A 19,476-nucleotide genomic window follows, 5' to 3' on the forward strand; every position below is an offset into this window, starting at 1 on the left:
AATTTTTTTAATTCGTAGTGGCTTTTCCAAGAGCTTTTTCACTTTTGCAAGAGCGTAAATCAATATCGCGTGTTAACGCACCCTCTTTTCCAGGATGAACATTTCCAGACATTACGTTACGAATAAGCCTCCATTAGCTAGTTATTCCTACATGCAAAAAGAATTAACCGATTTGGTGATTTTTTATCGATGAAAGTTCACGAATTCCTATTATGATGATAATATCTACAAAGGATATGTATATTTAGATACGAATTGAGAAATTTCACAGCTGTTCGATAAGAATCTTTCTCAATTTATTATTTATACCTCGATTTCTGTATCGAAGCATCGATTATAAATCGATTCGATTTCCGTTCCCCATCATGATCCAGCTTCGAATAAAATTTCTTCTTAATTCTTCTTTCCATAATTGAATATTTTCTTTGAAATTAATTGGTAGTTGTTGATAATAATAGCTCTCGATAGTAATTGGCAAGGGGAAGAACATTTATCATCGAATATATATAGCATACGTGCGAGTGGTTTTCAGAACGTTTCCGGTTTGACGGTGTGTCCAATAACGAAGTTGCGGCCTCTTTGTCCCACGGCGTGGCATCAGCTGCTCGATGTTAAGACGTAACCCTTTCAACCCTTGCGTAACGAACCGAAGGGACGGCCCTTAATTAATTAAGTCCTTCTGGAAGACTCAGGTGTTCGCCGAAATCTGGCGGTTTCTCCACGGCCCCGACCAAGGCACGATAATGGCGGCATTATCATACACACGACCTATTTAGCCCATGGCCGCCGTAACGGGATTCCTAAATTCGGACCCGTGCCTGCCTGTCTCAGGTGTACGCGTCAAGAAACGATCGCGTCATTCGAATCGATTTTGCCTCGAGGAAAATTTCACGTTATTATTTATGAGTTTGAAGTGTGAAAATTGTTGAGAAAGAGATAATTTTATTTGATAAAGTTTCGATATCGAGGAATATCTTATCTATAGAAATTTTTGCAACAAAAGGATTGCTTTTGTTGTGGCAAATTTGACGATACTCTTCGAGAAGAATGGAAAATAGAGAACAGTGCTTTTCTGAATCAATCTTTTATTGGGTTGGATAATTTTTCGAGATATTCTTCCAATCCAATCAAACATTAAACTTCATGTTTACGACTAACGATCTTTTATAATTCAAAGTAGAATTATATTCTGCGTACGATGATTAAATCATCTTAACGAACTTTAAGTCAGTATATAATCATCAATAGACCTTCAATATTAACCTCGAGACGTTATAGGCCCTGAATGATCTCGTGTCTTAATAGCTCGATGACTTTCAGATGACCTCGGTGACCTCAGTAACCTTCGAACAACCTTAAATGGTAAGGATACTATCTTAACAACCCCTATATGATTCTAACAAGCCTTCCAATGAAAGGATTTTAATGACCCTCAATAATCTTTAAATTAGCATCAATGATTCTACTTGAATAATCCTTTAATTGAACTTTAAGTAACTTCAAATCTAACTTTTAGATCCCCACCTAAGATAATTTATTCAAAATATCTTATTAAAAAAAAAATCTTCTCAAAACAATTTCCAACTTGATCCCACAGCCATTCCCTTCGAAGAAATCTAAACAAATTTCATACTTTCCCATCATTTTAAAAATACGATCCAATACAAATTTTATCTTAATCTTCTCTCGAATCAACCACTTCGAACACAAATTTTATTCAATAACCCATTCTTTCGTATCGATTGGAGAAACTTTACATTCTCCCAAGAAAAAAAAAACAGAATTGCCATCGTGTCGACAACTTGACCTATTTCCCTCCAACGAAATCTCCATTCCGTAGGAAACGCAGTTCTAAACTATCCTCTCTCTCTCTCTCTCTCTCTCGATCAAACTCCAATTCCATATTTCCGTCGTGAGGAAGATAAGTGCGGGGGTTGAGGGGAGAAAAATGCGGGGAACTGGTCCTGTTCGCTCGTCGAGATGTACGATGCCACAAATAGAGGGGAGGATTCGCGATAAAAGCGGGAATTCCGGGAAAAATTCGTTTTTAAGGAAAGATTCGTTGCACTCGTTATATCTGTTCCGAGATACAGGTTGAAATAATGGTGTTTGCCCGGATCTCGAGATATCATTGTTAACAGCGGCCAACAACCCCGTATATATATTCGGGGGAGGAGAGGAGGGTGGAGGAGGTTCGAGCGAATTTAACCTCCTCGAAAGGCGGGCCCGAGGACGGAAGCGCGTGTAGACGATGTGCACCGGAGCCGAGTGCATTAACGTGGACCGACCTACTTAGCGAAGTTCGAGCGGCCATAAATCAGTTTACGCGCTGTACTTATCGATATCTCCGCCACGTAAGTGCACTCCCCGCAATCTGTTCTTCTCTTTGTCTCTGGCTATCCTTTATCTTTTTGTTTCCTCTTGCGGTTGCACGTACTTGCTTGCTTAGTTGCTACGCATCTACGTTGCAAGTTTCGCGTGTATATTCATATAATATATAGATACGTATGTATATATTGAAGATAAGTAATATGGTATACGAGCTTCTGACTCGAGGAGTGATTAAGAGGAGGAACAAAAGCGAGCGTTCTGTCCTGTAAAGAAAGAGATATGTTTATTTGGGATGAAGAGGAAAGAAATGATGAAACGTATTACCATTGTACTTACAGCGACTACAACAATTTAGTGGTTAGACTCTTAATTGGTATTGTAATTTGATATTTTTCTTTTTTTTGTCTCTCTGTTTATCTTTGTTCTTTATACTTTTTTACGATTGCAGTTACAAGCATATATATTTATACATGGTTGAAAAAGTGAGAGAAAGAACGAAGCAAATGATTTCCGTCAAATAGATTTAAACAAAAAAAGAAGAAAAGTATTGAAGTAAATAATTTGATATTGTTCTCTATCTAGACGATCTCTCCGTCTTTATTCGTGGATACTTTGTGGTACGAATGTGTAATTCACGGATATATATACGAAGAAGGCTCGTTTCGATATCCTTGCAGTGCTGTCCGATAAGAGGTTCGTTTCTTAGACCATTAAGTTTTCTCCTGTCCCGTGAGAAAGTTTCGACTTTCGATCGAACGGTTGATACTAAATATCAAACGATCGAGGGGAAAAACCAAAGAAACATGGGATGCAGGAATAGATAATTCTTAATTCTTGCGCTTATTTAGGAGGCTATTTGTACTTCTTACCCGGCTCTATTGAAATATGGTTACAGGAAGGTTGCATTTGCGGGTCGGGTGTATGATACTTTCACTTTCGACGCCATCAGCTGGGCTCTTTGTGGGTGTGCGAGCTAGTCTTCCGAGTCGAGATTCGGATTTAAAATTTTGCTTTACGCGGTGTACAACACTCGCTACCGATTCTATAATGATCTAGCAAAAAGAAACCGAAATCTATTTGTCAAACACTTATGTTTCTTATCGAATTTTCTTGTCTAAACTATTGATTTATAATACCGTATCCAGATAAGAAATAATAGCGTTACAAAAATAATAATTCTAGTTACCTTGTAACCTTGTAAGGAAAGAAAAAACCATCGAACCGGTTTGATAACCCCAGCGTGCTTACACGTACGTGACAAACCTTAATTTCACCCGGCTCGAAGTTCAGGGAACTGATAAGATTTCTCAAAGTCGAAATATATAATCTTCTTTATATTTACCGACCATTAAATCCATGCTGTATTATCAGCTGTCTTAAAAATATGTCACGCTTCCTCGAGCAATAAAAAAAAAAATCATCGTTCTCCTCACACATTGCAAATACATCGCGTTATACCACGAAATTCTCGAGTACACGACCAATCTAATTCCCGGAAGGGAAGATAATTCCATTTCGTCGCGAAACTAATCAACCGCCTTGCATAGGTCTCAAATATTCGGCAAGCAGCCGATTTAAAAAAACTCTTTCTTTCGCAAGATATTCTTTAACCCTTTTGATCCCGTTGCATCGAATTTCTATGGAATTTTGCGTTGAAACGGTTGCACGTTTGGAATTTCGCGGTCCATTCGCGCGTTCCGTTGATTCTCTCTCTCTCTCTCTCTGTTACAGAGAGTTACAATGGCCTGCAAACGGTTAATCCCCCCTGACACAGTGGGAATTACGAGCGTTTCATTCGCATGCATAGTACGCGTAAATCACGATAACGTTTCATTCATAAACTAGAGAAACTCGGTTATCTAACCCAGTTTTCGATACCTGATCGAATATTAATTAAATCATGGGTAAGTATGCTCGGTATGACCGAGTGGGGCAGCGATCGATCGAACGTTAATGCTCGTATATTTTTATATCTCCGTCTGTCGACTTTTGATTAGAAAGAAAAAACACCAATTTATCCCTTCACAACAAACACTCTCACTCTTCGAGAGATTAGAAAAGAAGGCACTCCGTGTGAATCTCAGTAAGACCTGAATAAGTCTTCACAAAGAGGAGAAGAGAATAGGGCGAGAAGGTGGAAAGACGGTAGCGGAAAGCAATTGGATATCCGGTTCGACACGGAAACCACGATCGGCAGTGTCCACGGCAGGAGGTCGCGAGACGTAGCCGTTCACAGTCGGTGGTCGGTCAAAGGCATCGCGAAATGAAGCTCTCTGTATGCCGCGTCGTCATTATTGTAAACCGCAGGTAGACAATGGATCGGTCCCGCGCATATCTCGAGTGCAGCCGGCGTACGGGCCGCCGCCGGCCATTGTCGAATCGGAAGGAAGATCCGCTTTGCATGCGACATCCTTTTCGAGCCGCTCGACGTGATGTCTGATCCGCCGGCATCGCGTGCTTACGTATGAGCGTGCCACTCAATGACACGCTCGCTCGCGGCCGTTGTTCGATTATCGCCAACCCTTGTCTACCCGACAATATTACGCGGTTTACGAAACCTTTGAACCTTTGAAATGCCTGGCAGGAATTCGGAATAACCGGTTGGAATTTGGAAGAGTGGATTTGCCGAGAAAATTTTCGAGAAAACGTGTTGCGCGTTACGTTAGCTTTCAGACTGATGGAGAACCATAGCGATTCGCCGAGTTTAATAGAAGAAGTTCGTACGTTGTTGGAGAATTTCATATATATTCGCGCAATCGAGATTACGATCGAAAGAAATTTCACGAAAATCTTGATTCGAAGTCTCCTCCGAAGACTCGCGTGCACGGCTTGACGAAATCGTACGATTTGAAATTGCGAGAGAGAACGCAACCTACGCCAAGCTAGAGAGAAACTCGTCCTCGCAACTATTCCCAATAAATCTTTCTTGGAACAAAGGTTGGTTGCATAACCCATAATGCAGCTGCGTTCTTTTTCCCCAATTCGACATTTGTCAATAATGTAACGAAAATCCCATCCTTATTTAAAATACGAACTCGATTATCTCCGATCGATGATCCGTCAAAAATCATCGCTTCGCGAAACAGTGACAATCGAATGTATCCCTAACCTTTTACCAACACGGCAATTTTCCTATCTCGAGAAACGGGTCACGATCCACGACGACCCGTTCAGCGTGTCGCGTTCACCATTCAGCCCTTCGAACGAGAACGAGAGACACGCAGAAAAAGAGAGAGAGAGAGAGATAGAAGAGATCAGCAGCGATCGGCCGTGGCGATACTTTCGCCTAGCCCTGAGCTAAATCCGCCCGTGGCCGAGTCCGATCGGTCGCAACTCGCGCGCGGAGAAGCACTAAAGCGCGAGCATGTCTACCTTAGTGGCGCTTTAATGCCACGGTAGCCACCTATATACCTATATACCATGTCTCTCGTAAAAGTAATTGCATCAGGCCTCGTTTATATCGCCTCTCGAGAGGCGCCTTCTTGCCTTCCACTCCGCCTCGCCTCGCCTCGCCTCGCCTCGCCTTCGCCTTCGCCCTTCCTCGTCCCAATAAAGGTGGAAGATCGTTCGAAAACCCTGCCTACCTTTCTTTCTCTCTCTCATCCGAGTATCCTCGTACGCTTTCCCCGTTTTCTTCTTGTTGCTGTCCCGTGCTCGTGTGTACCGTTGCGGCTCGTACTCTCGTGGATGCAATTGGAGGACGGGATGTTAAACCGGAGTAACCACGTGCTACGTGGGCCCTCTGTGCTCCTGGGGTTCGAGGCTGTGTGTGATTTGATCGTTTTCTTTCGTCTTCGTAGAGAGAGAAAGAGAGAGAGTTATAAATGGATGGTTATTGAGAAATAATTTGTTATTGCTCGAGTAAATTATCGATGAGCCTGTTACAGGAGATACAGATAGGTGTCCGTTGCTCGAGTAAGATCGATAATTAAAGTAATTATTTATTAAGGTGAAATTGATTGTTCGAGTATTCGGTGGTAACAATGTTTGGCTGGGAATATTCAGTGGTTTTCAACTTGTCGTTGAAGGAAAGTTCAACTCAAAATTGGTTCTTTTTATAATTTTCCTCGCGCTTATCGAGAATTGAAGGGGTTAAATTGTTATAAAAAAGTGATTAGAGCACGCTGACAGAGCTAATACTCGATACTTTTATAAGTGTTAAGCCTCTGAGCGCTTATTGGCAACCGTGTCCAATGGACCTTAACTCCAATGGTCTCTATTCAGTCTTTATTCAGTACCCGACGGTAGCGACGTTAATTATCGGCAATTTCTTACGCCGATTTTACAGTTTCAAGCTTTACGACTTCGCACTTACGTAAACGCGTATTCCAGCTTAGTTTTTCGACTATTTCAATACGGCGCATTACGAAACGCGGTGTCAGCACCGCCGACTTTCACTCTATCGACCATATATACCAATAACCTTCCTCGTACTACCTGCGAATAATTACACCCCTCGACTCTCGTAACCGCTTATCCAAACACAAAATCAATCTCGTAATGTAAAAAAATTCCGATTAACAACCGCCAGTCAATCTCACGGACAACAAACCAAAACATGCGATACACGATAGTAGGATGAAATGCCTTAATTCTTCCTCGAAAGCTTTTATTTATCCAAAGCCGAGTTCATTTTTTTTATTTTTAATCTTAAAAATAAACGTATATAAACTTTTCATTCATCATATGAAATGTATATCTTCATTATTCATTATTCATTATCTGAAACATCCATATATTTACATATATATTAACCTATTTTTCCATATTCGTATCGTTTGAATAAAACTGTTAAATTCAAAACTAGATCTTTACGATTTATCATTTGTCGATATACATGAGAGAGAGAAATTAAACGCGAGCCATTTTTCAAAACAAAATGCTAGAGAAGAATTTCACAAAAAACGATGAATTCATTTCTTTCGTTCACGTTTCCGTTACAATAAGTTTCAATTTCCGCTTTTTAAATTAATCAAAGAACGAAATTTGAGCCTTTTATCCAGTTATTCATTCACCTCACAAGCATCGCAAAGATGGTTCCTTCGAAACGCGAATAATTCGTTCCAATTGCGGGATCCTTCCTGGTTCGAGGGACGAGCACAAAGCTATCTGTCCGCGCGATCGCAAACCCGCGCGTAACTCGAAGATTAGCAAATAATATCGGGGCCAAGGTTACTATTACGTGTGTTGCACCGTTGCCTCCGGTGAACAATGAAATTTTCACGCGAACCGAGCACACGAGCGTTTCTGCGTGGAAAAACGGCACGATTCGCGATTCACGGACGCAACGCTCTTCGAGCGTTTCCCGCGCGAGATCGATATCGCTGATATTAAGGATTTATCATGCATTAATACGCATGCAGTAAGTCGCCGCTTACTTCGAGCTTTTGTCGCTAATTAGCTCGCATAAATCACGATCGAGCGACGCGCAATTAACCGTCTGCCAATGGTTTTGCATGCAAATTACCTGCGTAAAATGTCACGGGAAGGATGACGAATAGGTTTCGAGAAATGAGGCGCTTGTTTATTGATTCGTTCGATTTACGTGGTCCAACTTTAACTTGATGGAAAGTTGTTTGAATGTTGTTCTTCTAATAAGAGAAATTTAAATTACAATTTAAATTGATATTTACTGTCATCCACAAGAAGAAAGAGGGAATCTTTGTTTGACATCGCGTTGCTTGTCACAGTAACAGGATTCTCGTAAATCACGAAGACACGTTTTATCAATAGTTAACACTTCGATTACGAGATGAATTCACGCCGATGACACGAAGTCATTATCGACGAAGCATCGTTCTGTTCGATCGTATTTATTTTTTCTATTTCGTCAGCCGATTTGATTACCGATTATTTATAGTAAAGCTGATCTATATTTTTTTCGCGAGCAGATGAAACTCACGCGAAAATCTTTGAACGTACCTCCGTCTATTAATTTTGATCCGAGTGTACAAGACATTTGTTTAAAATTATTAACCGTCAAATAAAAAGCCCGAAATGAGGGAACAAAAATGGGAATAAATTTCGCATAAGCGTGGTCAGTGAGGTCGTCAGCGTGTCTCTTTAGGCGTGACCGTACGTCGCGGGAGAGTCGGCGATGCTATCGTTCCCCCCCGCACTTTGCACCTGGCAAAACGACGCGGTTTCAGGGTTAAGCAAGCATCGGTCACCGGTGTTCCCGACCTCGTATCCACAGCTGGAGGAGCAATTAAACGGCATTAAGTGGCGTGATGGCAAGCGGACAGTCGAAGAAGAAGAAGAAGAAGAAGAAGTGGAAAGAAAAGAACGGAGGAAAAGGAAAAAAGGCGTTGGGGGTACACTGGACTCGTGTCAGATGTTAATTAAGGCCAAGGAGCGGAAAACGCTGGTCTCCGCTTGCCGCAAGGGTGTCGCAAGCGGAGAAATATCCGATCTCCTTCTCTCTCTCTCTCTCTCTCCTTTTTCTCCCACTGCATCCGCGTGCCTCCACCTCCATCGACGGCGATGGTCGATGTGCCGGCTGGATACAGCCGGTCGTGGAGCGTGTGCCAGGATTTTTATCCTGCGGGAGTTACGACGGCTTTACAATCTACCGGTTGTTCGTCGTTATGAGGCCTCTATGCGCTCTCGTGGTTGCTCTACGGTGGCTGTGTGTCGGCCACGCTCCCCGGGTGGTGGGGGATAAAAAATGAAGGCAGGTCAGGAACACAGAGCGGCGATTGCGTCACGGAAGCCGCGCGGCAGCCTGCTTCGCCGCGCTTTCGATTTCGAGTCGGCTCTCGAGGATCCAAAGCCACGCGTCTCGGCGTAACTCGGTCGCCGAGATCTTGGTCCTTCTCCTCTCTTCTCTTCTCTTCTTTTCTTTTCCCTTCCCTTCCCCTCTCCCTCCTCGCCGTATTTGGACGCGAGGTAAACTCGGACGCAACGCGTGCACACACTTGGAAGCAGAAGGTGGCTTCGCTCGAGTACGAGGCCCGCGTTTTGCCTCGTTTCCTCCTCTTCCAGTTATTTCGATAGCGGAGGACGAGCGTTCGAAAACTGGTTAATCCGGTATTCGAAGTGGAGTAGAAGGCGGAGTGGAATCGAAAAGCTTATCGATCCGTTTGCGACGATCCCCCCGTCGCGAAGTCCATGGTTTTCGACGGTCGCTGGAATCTGACTCATCGGCCTGGTTTGCGAAACAAACTCGTGAATAATCGCAGAACGGTCTCGGAGTCAGGAAACCGCGAGAGACGCGCGCGTTTCACTCTTATGCGCTCTTATGTGCGTGGAATCGAGCGTAGACACGGTAAACTTTCCAACAGAAATGCCAACAACCGTTGATCTCTGACGCAAGATGCCTCCTCCTCGTGTTGCTCGCTGCACCTCTTTCACCGTTGTCTTTCTCTTTACCCACCAACCTAATAATAACGTGACGATCCACCCACCATGCACCGCGATCTTCGACCACTCGTTGCGGATCCACTCGGCAAAGTCTTCCATCTTATTCCTTTGAATAAAAATTCAAAATCGAAAAATGGGATGATCCCATTTTCTTTCCACGAACACGTCGCGTGATCCCGTCTCTTCGAAATTGAGGCAAACAGGACGAGTGGTATCATCGAGTGGGGGGGAAAACGAGTGGAACGATATCGTGGGAGGAGGAGGATCGTAGCAGGTTCCTTGACTTCTTCGACACCATTTTTCCGGCCAATGTTCGCCTCGTGTATTTGACTTGGTAATACCAAAGGTCTCGCGTACACATACGAGTCCTCCTCTCCTTTCCCCCTCTTCCCACCACATTCGCAACTGGCGCGATGTGGTGGTAGGTCCTGGCGGCGCTCCTCCGCGTTATCCCCGGGACGACGCGCGCACACCAGGAAGTTCCTCGTCCCCGGGGAAAACTTGGTCGAGCAACCTCGTCGAGGATCGAAACGATACGAGCGATCTTCTCTCGACATTCCGCGAAATTACATCGAGCAGTTTTTCTTATATACACACTCCTTGCTCTATTTTCCAGAATAATCCGGCCGATCCGATTCTTCCTCGGTTCCTCCATCCGTTTCCGGCCGTCTACTTCCGGCGCACACCGAAACTCGAACAAGTCTCGATGGAACACGAGCGTTTCTCGCGAGCGTTACACGCTTCCTGTCGAGCGATTTCAATTGCCGAAACGACGATCGTCGCCGATTTTCCACGAGTAGATGCCTCCTCCTCCTCGAAACTCTTCGCTCCTTTGAGAGACTGGAAAAGTTTCGAGGGGATTCTTAGACGTCGTTTCGGGACCGAGATCCCCGAGGCTGATAGTTCGCGTTAGATTAATTTTTTATCTTGGAGAGGAGATGGTTGTTTTGAGAATTCTGTTTTGGATGAGTTGTCGAATAGAGGTGGTTGATTGGAAAAGTTAAATGTATCGTGTTACGTTAGAGCATTTACGAGATCGATACGTTTATTTCGACCTTGTTGTTGTTTTAGCTCCAAATTGAAGAACGGCGAAAGGCGGAAGCTCGACGATCCTCGTCGTTTCGAGGACGATCGAGATTCCTCGACGGGGCTGATATTTTCTCATTGTATTCCGCGTCGAGTTTCACGAACGCTTCGAGCTCTCGTTCCTTTTACTGTCCTTGCACAGTGACGTTGCCTCGTGATGAATTTCATTATGTCCATTAGATTTATAACATCACTAGAAATAGTATATTCAAATTCCACATATATATATCTTTCTTTCTAATTAAAAAAAAAGAAGAAGAAGAAGAAGAAGAAAATAAAAATTCGCGATATATTTCACTACGAAAAAAATGGTCTCGAATGGCCACTTAATTTCTCCATATTTCTCCTCAAAAAAGAAAAAACAGGAAGATCGAAACTGATTCGCTCACGTGTCCATAGTATTCCCATTAGATGGTTGGTAATCTTTCGCGATCGATGGGCAGAGAGAATGGGCGGGAGGGGGGGTATAAAGCTCGACAAATTTACGACGCAGGTTAATCGTAAATTTTTCTAATCGGTCGTAACGAACCTCGACTCGATACGGAATCGTATAAATTCCCAAGTGGGGCGACGAAGGGAATCGGGCGGAAAAACCGCGAAGATAATGAACGGTGGAGCGAGCCGATATAAAACGGATAGAGCCGCGCGGCGAAGAAAGAGAATCGTGTACAGAGGCGAGGCGTTGCAGCGAATAGAAACAGAACTCGAGGGAGCTGGAACGGTGGCATCGTCTCGGCCACCGTTTACTTTATTATCGAGGCGTGCGTTGGCTACGTTATGAAAGTATAAGCAGGGTTAAACGCGATTCAGTTATGGGTGTGCAGTGGCGCGAGGCGTCCAAGGTCACCGCAATTATCTTCTTCTTCTTCCCGTTCGAGCAACACCGAAATTTCTTTCCTCTTCTTTTTTCGCTCTTCTTCGTAGGAGGGGAATGGAAGGAGATCTTGGGAATTATTTTTCGGATATAGTGGATATTGCGTCGCTGGTGAAAGTTTTCCTCGTGTGCAACGTTTTCTTGCCAAGAATAATAATTCTCGAGAGAAATTCCTTATACGCGTGGGATAAAGAAAATTCTAGATAGAGAATTTCACGTTTACATAGTGAAATTTAATTTTGAGTCATAGTCTTATATTCTCGAGAGTGAATCTCGATTTATCTTCCCATACGCTAATGAAGAAGGATGAAATGAAAATTTCGCGTGGAAGAAAAAAATAGATCGATTTTTGCGATCTCGAAAAATTATTTTTCGCCGATGGACACTGCGTTAACAGAAAAGTTACTCTCGAACAGTCATTATCAATGCCATGTCCACTTGCGATAAATAGTCTCAAGAGCGACTCTCGACTTACTCTCCCCTTACAATCGCAAGAGGACGAAGAAGAAGAGAAAGAAGGAAAGGGAGGAAAAGAAGTTTCGAGAGTTGCTCTCGAGAGTTTTACTCTCGAATGCAACTCATCATTCATTTTGCACAGGATCGCGTTACAGGTTTTACTTACGAGGCTAAGCAAAAACAGAGCAACACGCGGCCGCTTCGTTCTCTGCCTCGTAATAAACTAACGGATTATTTCCTTAGCCGGTGCACAGCGTGCGTGTACATCGTCCTCTTCGTTCGGTCTGTACGCTGCTTTTTCTTCCTTCGAGATCGAACCTCTTCTCCTTGCGCGAATAACAGTCTATGGAGTAACGTGTTCTTTCTTCCGTTTTTTCGAAAGCAATTTACCTTTTTCGTGAGCTTCTGGAAATATAAAATATGCATTGATAGTGATTATGTTTTGATTGATTAACATTAAATATCTATTTTACAAATGATTGTGATCAAATAAAATAGGTACATGTAGTTATATTTCTCAATAAATTACGATATTAATTTTGTCAAAAATATTTTCATATATTTTCTTTCTTTCTAAAATATATATATATATATATTTATATATATATATTATATATATATATATATATATATACATATATATATATATATATACATATATATATATATATATATATATATATATAATTCATCGTTTTAACGAGTTTCCGATTTTATGTTAATAAAAATTTTACTGCTTTATTGCCACGATTAAATTACTTGATTTTATTTCAAATCAATTGGATAATTCTTGGCAATTAAATCATTTTCCATTTTCTTATATGCAAATAAAATTACACGATTACAGACTACTAATAATTTATTGTAGGCAATTAATATTTATAAACCTGAGAGTCAGAATATTTTAACGCGTGCTATATAGAATCTAACTTTTTACCACGAATTGGTTAATTAAATATTACATCGATTAAATCACATTCTACGTTGTATTTAAATGCGAAGGATCGTCCTGCCTTGTCGCGTCTCGCCTCGGTTCTCCATCCGTTGGACTCGACTGTACAGGTTCGAACAAGTTCGAACACGTTTTATCAACCTTCCCCACCGTGACTCGTGACGGAAGAAGATCGTTGCGTGGACGCGAGGCGTCGAGGCGCCTCGTGGATTTGGTTCCAAATCGAGCGCGCGCAGCGTTGCCGCGCTTTTTGTATAATTCCGCACGGAAAGCTTTGCATAACCGAACGATCGCATCCAGATGGGGTCGCCACTTAGCTGCCAGATGAGCGGGACATAATATTTAATGGCGCATGTTCATTTCTTTTTTTGCCTTCTCGCTTTATATCTTCTCCGTGTAATGCTCTCGAGCAGAAGAAAATAAACGATACGGTCTAATTTAAAAGAAAAAAAAAAATTCATTCTAATAGGCGCTAGTATATTAATTCTAAGGATAAACACGTACACGAAATTGGATCGTAAATTGTAATCGTTTACGCGACACATAATCATCAGTGACGTCTTTCCTCAATGTCGTTTCGTCATCCGTTTCGACCACAGCGTTAACATCTCTCGGGGTACAACGAACGACAAGAGTGAGGCAGAGTGAAGAACAGCGAGCGAAACGCGAGGAAAAAAGAAGGAAAGAAAGAGAAAAATGAAGGGTAACGACATTTTTCTAAACGCGCGCAGCAACAGGTAACGTTTTATCACGCTCCCCGTGGTAACGAGCGAGCCAGAACCAGGTGTTTCAGCGCGATGTTTCGCGATTCCGGCTTGTTCCTCCTAATGTTATGGTCAGAATTGTTGGAGGTGAGTGTACCGGGTCGTGCAGGCTGGGACACGTTTTCCTAACCTTCCTCTCCTTCCCTCCCTCGCCCGTGCACCCTCCTCTCTCCGCCGCACGATTCTTTTTTTTTCTGCTTCTACTCTCTTTATCTCCGTCGAGAGGAGCGACGAAGAGGTCGAAATCGGGTGGCGAGGGAGCGAGAGAAAGAGGCCACGAGGCACGACAAGCAACGGTGGAGTGGGAGAGAAGAGTGGTGGAAGGAGGGAGAGGGAACGAGGTACTTTACCTCTGCCTCTCTCTTCCTCGTCTTGTCCATCTCTCCTTCCCTCCACCTAGGGACAGTGGACGCGAGGAGCATTATAACTCTCCCTCTCTCCTTTCCTCCCTACTCGTTCTCGTTGCAAACCTTTCTCCCTCTCCCCACCTCGCCTCCTCCTCCTCCTCCACCACTTCTGTACTCCCGCTACCTTCCCCTCCCTCGTCGCCCTCCTACCCCGTCCCTCGCCCCGTGACACGGTCCTGGCCCTCCTTCAACGTCCCTCCGCCACTGCGATGTGTGCACTCTCAGCTGCACACAACACGACGACGACCAGAGATGCAGGGACACGCGGCTCTCCGCTTCTCGCGAGTAAAACCGTCCTTGATCCCCGGGGCCACGCTCCATACGATACGAGAGAGGCACGGAGTGGCTTCTCCTCTCTGGCCGACTCTCCCTCTTGTTCAGCACGTGGTCACCACTGACGTCACGAGCCGCGCACCGAGCCGAGGCTGCTGCGGCGTCACGAGAACCTTAGGGCCCGTACACATCGCGCAATTTTTAATAGATCGATAATAGGAGGAAGTAGAGAGAGACTTTGATCAAATTTAATAAAATTATACGCAAATAACGCGAATTCATTTCTTTTTGGAAGTATCGGAATTTATAAAATATCGATAAATCTGATTATTTGAAGATTCGATATTGTTGAATACCGTTTGTTGAACGATTTATATAACTTGGAATATTTAAAGTATAAGATACGTGATCATTTATTAATGATCTTCAATATCTCTTAGATAACCGTGGCCGTGAACAGGAAGAGAAGGAGAGCGTCAGAAAACTTGGCTCGCATCATCCATCGCTGTCAGAGAGATCCACCGCTAATGCACGCGTGCACTCTTTGTAGCGCGATTCGTATCATTACCCGTTCCTAGACTGTCGTTAGCTCGATAACCAATGATTAGACGCGTGACGCGAACACGATCGTTTCTTCGTTGACACCCGTATCTCTTCCTCCGTGTCCAACCACGAATTATCGAGGGATTCCATCAAGGGATTAGCTTCGTGTCCAGCCGGTTCACGGCCTCGGATAATTCGTTCGCTTGTTTACTACTCCGTTCCCTCTTCCACATCTTTGAGAAACGCTCGATCGTATAATGGCTCGTACCCGATTTAAAACGTCTCGAATAGTCAATAGTCCAGTGGTTTCTTTTTTAACGAGAATACCGAAGGAAATCGTTTTAATACGATAGTTGGAGCGGTGGTTCGTTGTCCGTTGAGAGATTAAATTTTAAACGGATAGCTCGCGGGTGCAACCTCGATGTGTATCGTGGCGCAGGATGCGCGCGACGATCACCGGCCACATCTCTTTGTCCGTATCCTGAAATTATCTGTTCGCGGAACCACCGGTCATGCCGGACCTCCTCGACCTCTTCTCCCCCTTCCCTCTTCGACACGTGGCCGGAGCTGACGTCACGAATCGCACGATCCACGGAGGTAATCTTTAAGTTACGTTCACGCGAGCACCGAGCATCTCGTACTCCTCGGGATTCTACCGGGAACGTTCCTCTTCGGATCGTGTTGCGACGCAACAGTAAATTATTAAACGGTGGGGCTGACGGATATAGTAGAGTCCGTGTAGAATCTCTCTTAGGATTTATGTTTTTCTGTTTGTTAAAACAGAAACGCTGTGGAGAATAATTTTTATCGATGTCAATGATTTTAATCGTATTCGTCGTTCACTGTTGTCTATTACTGTATTTCAATATTGTAGATTTACCAAAATCAAGGAAAGAATATTAATCATAGATGAATATACTTCGACTAGTAAAAATTCTGGATAATTGTTTTTGAGATTATATCTTTGAAAGTGAATTTTGAAAAAGAATTCCAAAAAAAAAGGATTCAAAGATTACTTCCCTACAATTTCCTTCTTTCTATAATATTTTCTCCTCGTTCTAACAACAAACGCACTGGGTATAAACCTGGAACGAACAATTTCCACAAATAAAGACACGGCGGGCTCTCCTGGACTGAGACAATAACGGTACCGCGGTAATTTATTCTCTCCTGGTCGGTGGAAAGGCGCGAGTTGGCTCTGCTCGCAGGCGAACCTCGCGCGTCTCTCCACTTTCTCCAAGGCCTCTGTTCCGATCGATCCTCCTCTGTCTATTTTGCATAAGAGAACGACTAGCAGAATAACGAGACCTACGATGCGAGATAACTCTAATAGACGAGCACATTGGATAAATTCGCGCTCGAGATCCAAAGTTGGAGGATTCTCGCAGCTTCTACAAATATTAGTACGATCTCTGAGCTAGCTACACGCTCGCGGTATTATGCACGCTCGTACGAGCTCTGCATACATTGCATACACGTGATGTCAGTCGCTCATTTTCATCGGTTAAAAGTTGGTGTAATACGGTTGTTTGTATAGGAATTGGGAGAGTAAGAAATCGTGTACCGTCGAGATGGTTGGGTGACTCTGTCCGCGGGGTTGGAGATCGTATGAGATAATTGAGTTGTTTGGCGAGAGTGTCGAAAGGCGATGCGATCGCAACAAAGCTGTTTCGATAAAAAATATCTTTGTTGACCGAGTGAAAGATTTTTTAGTACCGTTAATAACAAATAGGACGGTGTTGCGGAACGGAAATTCTCGGTTGTCAAAATGATAAGTATCGGAATTTTTCTTCGATTCTAAACGCGTACACGCGTATTTTTTCGTGTTGATTTATCGAGATAGAAACACGATTTCGTGTATACTACTAATAGCTATCCGGTGACTAAGTACAAGTTGCGACTCGATAATTCCAACATTAGTTTCTAACTATCTATATATATGAAAGTTCGTTCAACCCAAAACACGAAGACACGTATATACTCTCAACCACCTAATACCAATGCGATCATATACGAATCTCGCCGAGATAAACGATAAAATCGCGCAACGGATCAATCGAGAGAGTAAAGAGTCTTTTGAATTAAAATCAATCAATTCCCGAGCTCTGGCTCGCGATGAAAAGAATCGATTGTCCTTGCCCTCTCCGTTCTAATCGTATCTCGCATGGTCCTTGATCGCGTAGGCGCGGGGAGGATACCCTTTCTTTCAGTTTCTCGACGAATTAAATCGTTTCAATTCCCACGAGCGAGGTGAGGAAAGAGACATATTTTTCTTTTCCTTCTCTCTTTCCTTCGAATCCTATCTCCCCCAGCTTGGCTAATAATATTTTTTTACTCGCTTACTTACTTACTTACTTACTTATTTACCGCCAATAGATTCTGCGTCTCGATTCCTAAACAAAGACACGGATTGGCGGTGTTGCGTTATGGCTTTAAAATCGAGGAACGGAAGGTGGTGGGTTGCGCGCAGAATCGACCGGCAAACGTATATAGGCGAGAGCCTTAGAGATTGTAGGCTTGGTGTTAGGGAGCCCAAGGCCAACACCTGCATCAGGCCCCACCACCACCACCACCACCACTACACCTTGGCCACCAACACCAATCCTCCGACTCTCTACGGACAGAACTGTACCAATACCAGCTCGCACTCTTAACTACCATTAAATATACCGGCACTTTGTCCCTCTTCTTCTTCGTCCCCCTCGCCTCCTCCACCGTGCCATCCTCCACGGAGCGCAGCGTTCATCCTCCTGCATCGAAGATGAGTTTCTCGACGTTTTATAGATTCATTTGGACGCGTCGAAAGCTACCGGGAATCGATAACGCGTAACCAGGAAGCCGGCTCGTGATTCGCCGGCATTCTTTCGTTATCGTGGTTTCTTTCGTGCGCGTTTGGTATCGAGGGGAAAAAAATTAAACGGTACGTCAATTATGGGATGCCTCGTTACGAAGTTATTACGATATTATACCATAATAAATCGAAAGAACCAAGATTCGTACTCGGATAGATTCCTGCGAGGCGTACATATATCATCGCGGGTCCAGGAAACCGTGCTCGATCTATCCGTAGAAAAACAATCTATCCTCGAAAAGGCAGATCGCTCGCAGATAGGATCAGCATCTACGATCGACTGGTTCTCGAGCGCGTGCCGAGGTTAGCCTCCGTAGATATATAAATCCCAATATCTCCAAGATCATCTCTAACTCTCCCTTTTTTCCCCTTCGACTCGATCCACTAATCATTCGCCTAGACGCGCGAATTCACTCGGCCGCGTTTCCACGAAATGAATCCTTTTCCACGCCCGCGTTCGAAACGTAACTCAACAATGCGAAGGCATTGAAGGCTCGATCAAGCTAACCAAGTTTCCAGCAGAGCGGATCCTAAAGAAACCGAGAAGCGGCCGGAGAGTTGCAAGAAGAAGAAGACGGAGTAGCAAGGAAGAAGGCGAGGCGACCGTTGTAGAGAAAGGGATAGAGGAGGGGACATGGAGATAAGGAGGGATCGACTGACTGCGGTGTGTCCTGCACTTTATAGTGCAATACTTTACGTGCAGCGTGGGTCGGCGTATCTCTCCAGCTGTCCAGGTGAACCCACGTCGTCGTCCAGGTCCAGCTCCGCGGTAGCACAACTCCGGTTCCAGTTGACCAGTTTCTCTCCGGGCAGTCCCTCGGCTCGTTCGTTCGGGTTTGCAGCGGCGTAGCCGGTTTCAGCCAGTCAGCCAACCAACCGAGCGACCAGCCAGTCGTGCCGGCTGATGGCATTGACGCGGTGCACCGAACGGCGAAAGTAATTCACTCTATGTATATATGGATACACACCACCGCGTGTGTACGATCGACGTCGTCCTCGTCCTCGTCGTTCGTTCGTTCGTTCGCTCGTACGAACGTTGTCGTTGCATACGGTTGAAATCTAAATCCGTATCCCAGCGTCGAGTAGGCTGGAAACCACGCCACCGGCCGTTTCTAGGTTACTACGAATGCGTAAAGTCGCGGACGACGCACCTTTCGCCGTCGATCGCTTCTCCTCCGATCGGCTGGATCCTTTCCTCTCCTCCCTCGGGGCTGTTTATCGAGGTCGTAGGGACGACACAAGCCGTGATTCTACCATGCTCCCCGCCAATACATGTCTCTATTTTTTACGAAATTCTTGTTTTTAATATGCCAAGATTGCTCGTAATAATTTTTACCGTTTCTAAATGCATATCCTCGCATGAATATTAAAATTATCTCTGCTATGATGCGAGGCGTATGAAACTTCAGAACTTTACTTTAAAATACGTGTGCTTAAATAATATATTTAAATTTAAAATGATTCTACCTTTCTGTACAATGTTCATCCAATCTCGATTACTTATTAATCGAAAAGGATCAAAAGAACCGCGCATATTAACAAATACGAGAAATAAGGATAAATTGAAAAGATTAGAG

The 19,476-nt window shown here is 43.9% G+C and overlaps 2 long non-coding RNA genes across 2 annotated transcripts in view; both read right to left on the reverse strand.

Moving 5' to 3' along the window:
* Nucleotides 1–10,720: 10,720 nt before the first annotated feature.
* The window catches only part of LOC107996850 (uncharacterized), a 125,885-nt gene continuing 117,129 nt past the window's right edge, over nt 10,721–19,476 (reverse strand). The window contains exons 4-5 of the long non-coding RNA XR_009828913.1: nt 12,276–12,514; nt 10,721–10,972 (exon numbers count right to left, since the gene is read on the reverse strand). This is a non-coding gene — a long non-coding RNA (uncharacterized LOC107996850). The remainder of the gene's footprint in view (nt 10,973–12,275; nt 12,515–19,476) is intronic.
* Nucleotides 12,970–18,576, reverse strand: LOC133665702 (uncharacterized). Its single transcript, XR_009828915.1, has 2 exons — nt 17,719–18,576; nt 12,970–17,662 (listed from the first exon to the last, which is right to left on the reverse strand). It is a non-coding gene; the product is annotated as an uncharacterized LOC133665702 (long non-coding RNA).

The sequence above is a fragment of the Apis cerana genome, linkage group LG2, assembly GCF_029169275.1.
Source record: "Apis cerana isolate GH-2021 linkage group LG2, AcerK_1.0, whole genome shotgun sequence".
Taxonomy (NCBI): Eukaryota; Metazoa; Arthropoda; class Insecta; order Hymenoptera; family Apidae; genus Apis; species Apis cerana.